At 38.5% G+C, this 7,208-nt stretch overlaps 1 long non-coding RNA gene across 1 annotated transcript; it reads right to left on the bottom strand.

Moving 5' to 3' along the window:
* Positions 1–5,829: 5,829 nt before the first annotated feature.
* Positions 5,830–6,317, bottom strand: LOC133659348 (uncharacterized). The gene is made up of 3 exons (XR_009827625.1): positions 6,121–6,317; positions 5,937–6,007; positions 5,830–5,849 (listed from the first exon to the last, which is right to left on the bottom strand). It is a non-coding gene; the product is annotated as an uncharacterized LOC133659348 (long non-coding RNA).
* Positions 6,318–7,208: the final 891 nt, after the last annotated feature.

Consider the following 7,208-nt stretch of genomic DNA (forward strand, 5'->3'; position numbering starts at 1 on the left):
AAAGCATCAATTGTTCCAAAGATGTATTTAAACATTGAGTGGTACACAAGTGTCCTGTTGGACAAAAAACATGTACTGTATCAAAAGAAATTGTATCCTTTTTTACAAGTGATCCCCTCCCAGAGAGTCTGCTGGGAAACATGGCAGGGTTCATGAAGGAAACAATCCACTCATAGTGGTGTTTTCAATTTTATGTGCCAGAAAAAAGAGACGATATTTTGCAGCAGTTAATATGGATGAACTCTAATATTGTAATAGATGGAAAGCTTTTCTTTTCGAAAAACATGTTTGAAAGAGGAATCATTTTTGTCAATGATATTATCAACGAGAATGGTAAAATTATGAAGTATGATTAATTTAGAACTATGTATGGTGATGCTTGCTCAAGCTTTTCATTTTATCAACTAACTGGAGTAATTGGGAAAAGATGGAAACAAATAATTAATTATGGAACTACTAAATTATTAGTTTGTAAACCTCTAATAAGAAATTCTAGTTGGCAAAAAGGAAGTAAAATAAATAGAAAAATATATAATTTGTATTTAATAAAGAAATCTTTGAAGGCTGCCCCATACAACACATATGGAAAATGGGAGGACTTTTTTGACTGCCTGTTGCCATGGGATGCCATATTCAAACTAATCTATAAAACCAGTATCGATGTGCAAAATCGTTATTTTCAAATTAAAATTATTTATAACTTCTTACCCACAGGGAAAATTTTAAAATTATGGAATATGACAGAGTCAGATGATTGCCGATTTTGTTGTCAGGAGCCTGAATCCACCCTGCATTTGTTTTGGTATTGTCATATTGTGTCTTTGTTTTGGGTGGAAGTTGAAAAAATGTGTTTAAGGATTGGTTTGTTTATTTTAGGAGAGTTCATTGACAATCATGATTTAGTCGATTTAATTATAGTACTCGGTAAAATGTTTATTTTTAAGGCCAAAAACAGATATTCACTTAGTATTACTTTCTTTAAAACATTTATTCAGTATTTTCTAACTTTAGAAAGTTACATGGTTGAAAACGATAATGATGCCAAAAAACATTGAAAAAAAGATGAGAAGTCCTCAAAGGCTTATTTTGAAAGTAGAATTATGTTTATAGATTATATGATATCTGTTGTTGTGTTCCCTAATTTGAGTGACCTGGACATAATCTGGACTGTACATAAATGCTTATTTTGAAAATGTAATTTTGTTTATAAATTATATGCAATGTGTTGTGTTCCCTAATTTTTTTTCTGTGTACATGAATGAAGGTGTGTGTTGCTGAGTCCGACTTGGACATTATCTGGACTGGGCCTGGTTTAAAAAAAACCTTTAAACAAATCTAATATCATTGACAACCTGGTCTGTTGAAGATAAGGCCCTTTTTAAAAAAAAAAAAAAAAAAATAAGATAAATAAATAAAAAACATTTTCTTGGATAAAAAAGAAAGTAAAACAATATAAAAATAATTACATAAAAAATAGTAATTAATGAAAATGTTAGTGGACCAGCAGCCTATACAATCATGTGTGCTTCAGGGACTGTGTCCCTTGCAGATGTGTTGTCTATGTTGTGGGAACCAGAATATTGGTAGCAGAAAGAAATAACCCCTTTTGTGTGAGTGGGTGTGGATGAGTGTGCATGGGGGAGGTTGTTTGGGTTGATGCACTGATTGAAAGTGTATCTTGTGTTTTTTCTATGTAGATTTAATTTTAAAAAAAAATCTGGTCCTTACGGGCGACCAGGTGCCCGCGGGCACCGCGTTGGTGACCCCTGCTCTAGCCTTTAAATAGACCCCCCTTTTTTTAGACCAGTTGATCTGCCGTTTTCTTTTCTCCTTTGCCCCCTCGCCGGGTTATTCCGGTTCCGGTGACCATGGATGAGGTGCTGGCTGTCCAGAGTTGGGACCCGGGGTGGACCGCTCGCCTGTGCATCGGTTGGGGACGTCTCTGCGCTACTGACTTGTCTCCGCTCGGGATGGTCTCCTGCTGGCCCCACTATGGACTGGACTCTCACTGTTATGTGGATCCACTAGGGACTGTACTTAGAGGGGGGTGGGGTGGGGGGGGGGGGGGGGGGGGGGGGGGTTACCCACATATGCGGTCCTCTCCAAGGTTTCTCATAGTCATTCACATCGACGTCCCTTGTGTGGGCTCTGTGATGTCGTTGTGGCTTGTGCAGCCCTTTGAGACTTTTGTGATTTAGGGCTATATAAATAAACATTGATTGATTGATTGATTGATAGAATTGCATACTCTATTAGTGATGTTCAAAGCTACAAATAAAGTTCTTCCGAAGGACTTACAAAAGTTTTTTGTTTTCACGTCTGAAGATGAGTACCACAGAAGGCCATATGATTTTAAACATCCAAGAGTGCGAACAAATTTGAAACAAATGTGCTTGTCTGTTGCTGGTGTGAAAGCATGGAATTCTCTAAAGAAAGACTTAAAAAGTTGCAAGAATATCTTTGAATTTAAAAAAAGTTACAAAAAGAGACAACTGGAATCATATCAAACTGATTTTTTTTTTTTATTGGACGTGTCATTGTGAAAATGCTTAAACGGAAATTAAAAAAGTTTGTTGGAGTTCGGGTGCTGGTGGAGGGAACAGTTATAAAGTCATCTAAAATAATTTGTGTTAAAGAGGGGGCAGATAAATATAAGAATAGTAATTTTCCATCTGCTCCTTTCTGATCATGAAAATGTATAAGAAACAAAAAACAATGAAAGTGTCAACTGTACGTGGCTTGTATATATGCATTTTCATGAAAGGAATAAAAAGAATGATGATGATGATGATGAAATTACTCTCTGCATTTGACCCATCCCCTTGTTCCACCCCCTGGGAGGTGAGGGGAGCAGTGAGCAGCAGCGGTGGCCGCACTCTGGAATCATTTGGGTGATTTAACCCCCAATTCCAACCCTTGATGCTGAGTACCAAGCAGGGAGGTAATGGGTCCCATTTTTATAGTCTTTGGTATGACTCGGCCGGGGTTTGAACTCACTACCTACCGATCTCAGGGCGGACACGCTAACCACAAGGCCACTGAGCAGGTCGTTTAAAGACAAAAATGCACGTGCACATGAAGCGTGTTGAACGCTATGCTGCATGGAAGTACAAGGCACAATTATGAAACATGCTGATTGGCAACCAGAATCAAGGTGTGTCCTGATTGCCAATCAGGGACAGGGAAGAGAGCCAGTGCTCAGACAGAAGTAGTGGCAAAAAGGAGACAAACAGGAACTGGAACGAAAAATTAAAGCGCCGGACAGCAGAAAAAAACTATTGTCATGAGAGATCATGGCCATTCTGTGGACTCCAGGTGCCAAAATAACCCGTAATAAGTGTATGAGGTTATGGGGGCGGCATGGCGTAGTGGGTAGAGCGGCCGTGCCAGGAACCTAAAGGTTGCAGGTTCGCTCCCCCCCTCTTACCATCCAAATCGCTGCCGTTGTGTCCTTGGGCAGGACACTTCACCCTTGCCCCCGGTGCCGCTCACACCGGTGAATGAATGAGTTGTAAAAATGAATGATGGGTTCTCACTTCTCTGTGAAGCGCTTTGAGTGTCTAGAAAAGCGCTATATCTAATCTAATCCATTATTATTATTATAATTATTAATAACTCAAAAAGGAAATTGACAACGGCACAAAGTAGCGCAAATTTAACACCAACACGCTGTTGAATTTGGTGGAAATTGGGGCCTCATTTCATAGACGGGGGCCAATGTGTGGAAAAGATGCCTTACCGTGAGTTTTCGGTTGAATTTTCATAATTGTTAAAAAAAGAATTGTTTGTGGAGCTGAGAGTATTGAAAAGACATATGCAGCTTTAAAAACAAATAAACATTTTAAAATCAATTCTAAAAGTCACAAAGGACCAATGCTTACATAAACTGTAAGTGAGGAGTCATCATTCATTGACGTTATTTATTAAATGACCAAACTTCAACATTATGGAATAAAGCACAAATCAATTGATAATACAACAGGTTTATCCTAAAAAGAGTAAGCAGTTACAATAAATAACAACAACTTACCATAGGCTGCAGCAAAGCAAGACAGAAAGTATGACACAAAAACTAAATACTGGAAATCTGGTTGATTTCCAGAATAAAATACTTCTGCTTAGTGATGGATTACGTACCAAACAAGTCCATCGCTCTTTTCTCCTTCTCCACTTGGATCTTCTGCCTGTTTGTTATTTAATTTATCCTACATCCCATCAGGCACAGGACATTAAGACAACGTTGAGAACTTGTTGAATTAGGTCCTGACGTTGAGCAACTCAAACTTAACATTGAAACAACATGCTTTGTGACGACGTTTAATCAATGTTGGGTCCTGACTCCATTTCCCAACCAATATTCTATAATTCCAATACAACGTTGAAACAACACCCTTTATGACAATGTTAATTCAATGTCAGGTTGTGACGTTGATTTGACCTTTGAAATGTGGTCATTTCCCAACCAACAACGTGGATCCAACGTTAGACATTAATGTTGTCTCAAATAAGACTGCTAACAACAAAACAGCAGCTAATCTTGGCACTGCTGTATCTTTATCACAACAAAAAACAACTTTTTGATGCACTTCATTTTCAACTCCTGCCTCATAAATAACACATCTCACTTTGGTGAGCCTTTGTTGTAAGCGATATCCAAAGAGATGCACTAGTTACGGGGGGCCATTTCATGCTAACCAGACTGCTATCAGCTATCAGCTGCAACGTTCCCTCTAAGGTGTGCGCCTGTGCAATTGTGCACTGCTCAAGCGTCCTCTGCGCACGGCAACTCTATGCCACGCACAAAATCAAATAAAAAAATAAGCGCATAACAATTTTTTACACACGGACACGACAGAGAAAAGTTTTCGTCATCATTGTTCAAATATTGTAACGTCTGTCGAGACGCTTTGAGGACATGAATTCCATCCATCACTTTACTGAGCAAAACTCTTTATTGTCGGCCATAAACACATCACCAAAACATTAGTAAAAAAAATGATATCTAGCAAAAGTGGTCATTTTCTGCAGTACAAACCAGACCAAAAGCAACTTTGTCATATCAACAGCAGCCGCTCGCTCTTTCTCACTTGCGCCAACACATGCACATATGGCACTTAGCCAGTGATGCGTTTACAGCCACACAAAAAGTCAGACAACTCCAACACCACACATAAAGTGTCATTCCAGGTCGTTACACTATGATTTACCAATCAAATGTGTGCTTATTCTAGTGTCATTTATTAGGAATCTTAATTTATAAATATTAATCATGAAATGCTGTTAGTATACTAAATAAATACTAATACAAACATATTTTTTACAAACAGGAAGTTGCAGGAATGTACACATGATCCAGTGGAGGCTGGTGACTTCCAGAATTGAGGAGGCCATTTTTTTCCGCTTGCTCACTTCACTCGCGATGGAATGTTCCCTGTTCTCTTATCTGTCTTTGTGCTGGCCAAAGGCATACTATTTGGAGTGTAAGCTACAGTCAGAAAGTTCTTGCTGATGCAATTCATTGTGCAGAGCTTAGCCTTGTGCCTTCCTGAAGAAATTACATTGCTGTAAGTCTATGAGCCTGCCTGATAATTAAGCTGAGAAATGACATTTGGATGTTATATAAACGCCAAGTGAACATGTGTAAAAGGCAGGAATTTTAATTATGTAGTTAAAAACAATTTTGTTTAGCTTACATTTTTCATTCTTCTACAGCTTCAACATGTAATCACCAATTTAATCAAGTTTAGCATATAAAAAAGATAAGATAACACTTTCTTTATCATATGTAGTTTTATTCAATATATTTAATATAACATATGTAAAAATATGGTTCCAGTTGGCTTTATCTGCTGAGAAACACAGACAAAATGGAGTGTTATTACTACTGAGAACTAGTGGTGTAACACTGGTAGAGACATCTAATTAGTTCAACTCACATCTGGTTTAGCTGAGGGGCGGCATGCTCTCTCCTGGACTCCACTCCACAGGTTGGTGCTGGCTTCATTTACTGAGAAATACAGGACATGAAATTTTGTGTTATTACTACTGAGAACTAGTGGTGTAACACTGCTATTACTACTGAGAACTAGTGGTATAACACTGGTAGAGATTTCAACCCACCTCTGGTTTAGCTGAGGGGCGAGGGGCTCTCTCCACGACTCCACTCTACGGGTTGCAGCTGGCTTCATCTACTGAGAGACATGAAATGGAGTGTTATTACTACTGAGAACTAGTGGTGTAACACTGGTAGACACCCAGTTCATCCAAAAAGTAATTCAGATTGTACTGCAATTTCTTGAGAGCAAAGTAGTGAGAATACTCACAGGTCGTGTGTATCCAGAACGTGTCCAACTCAGCCATCCATCCCCAGATTAAAAAAAAACTGTAACGTTGATTGCAAAAACGATCTTGTCTCTGCTTTTTGTTTCCCTTCAACAATTAAAAAAAAAGTACAAATTGCGCCAGAATCTCGCCGATTTCCGAGGTCGTTTTAAGCAAAAGTATTTGGCTATATGAGCTATAAACTTCACGGATGATAGCCAGGGGTGTTCTCTAAATTTCCTGAAAAGCACAAGTTGATAGGACACTCGTAGCCACTATGGCGAGTGTTTGTTTGACTGAAGTGGCTGGCGAATTCTCAAAATGGCTTCTGTGTTGATTAGGAAAGGAAAGGCTTGATTCCAAATGAACCAGTAGCATGTGATTGGACGAACAAAATGTCAATCTTTCAGCCCTGGACACAATGCATGGTGAGGCCAGGCCTCCGTTGCCCACCCATTTTCAGTGATCTGGCCAATCACATATTGGCATGAAAAAGCATGCATTACATTGACTTCTATGAGAAGCTAATTTCCTAGGGGAGGCCTGGCCTCCCTTAATACAAACTGATAGGGAAATCTGGCCTGTTGCTTTACAATTGCAATATTGGGTTTTAGCCATGGGAACATTTAGATTTATGAACAAAACTAAAATAATATGAATATAAAAAATAAAAAATATGTTTTTTGTTAAAATAAATAAATAAAATAAATATATTTATTGTTTTTTTTAAATCTCTCTCTTCTCTCAAATTATTGGGGAGGCCAGGCCTCCTCCACCTCTATGGAGGAGCCTCCACTGACATGATCCCCTGCTTACATCTCATTGTGCAACATGTGAATGTTTTAATGGGAACTAAATGCAATGTCTGAAAGGGGTACAAATTATTT

This window comes from Entelurus aequoreus, linkage group LG10 (genome assembly GCF_033978785.1).
Source record: "Entelurus aequoreus isolate RoL-2023_Sb linkage group LG10, RoL_Eaeq_v1.1, whole genome shotgun sequence".
Lineage (NCBI taxonomy): Eukaryota > Metazoa > Chordata > Actinopteri > Syngnathiformes > Syngnathidae > Entelurus > Entelurus aequoreus.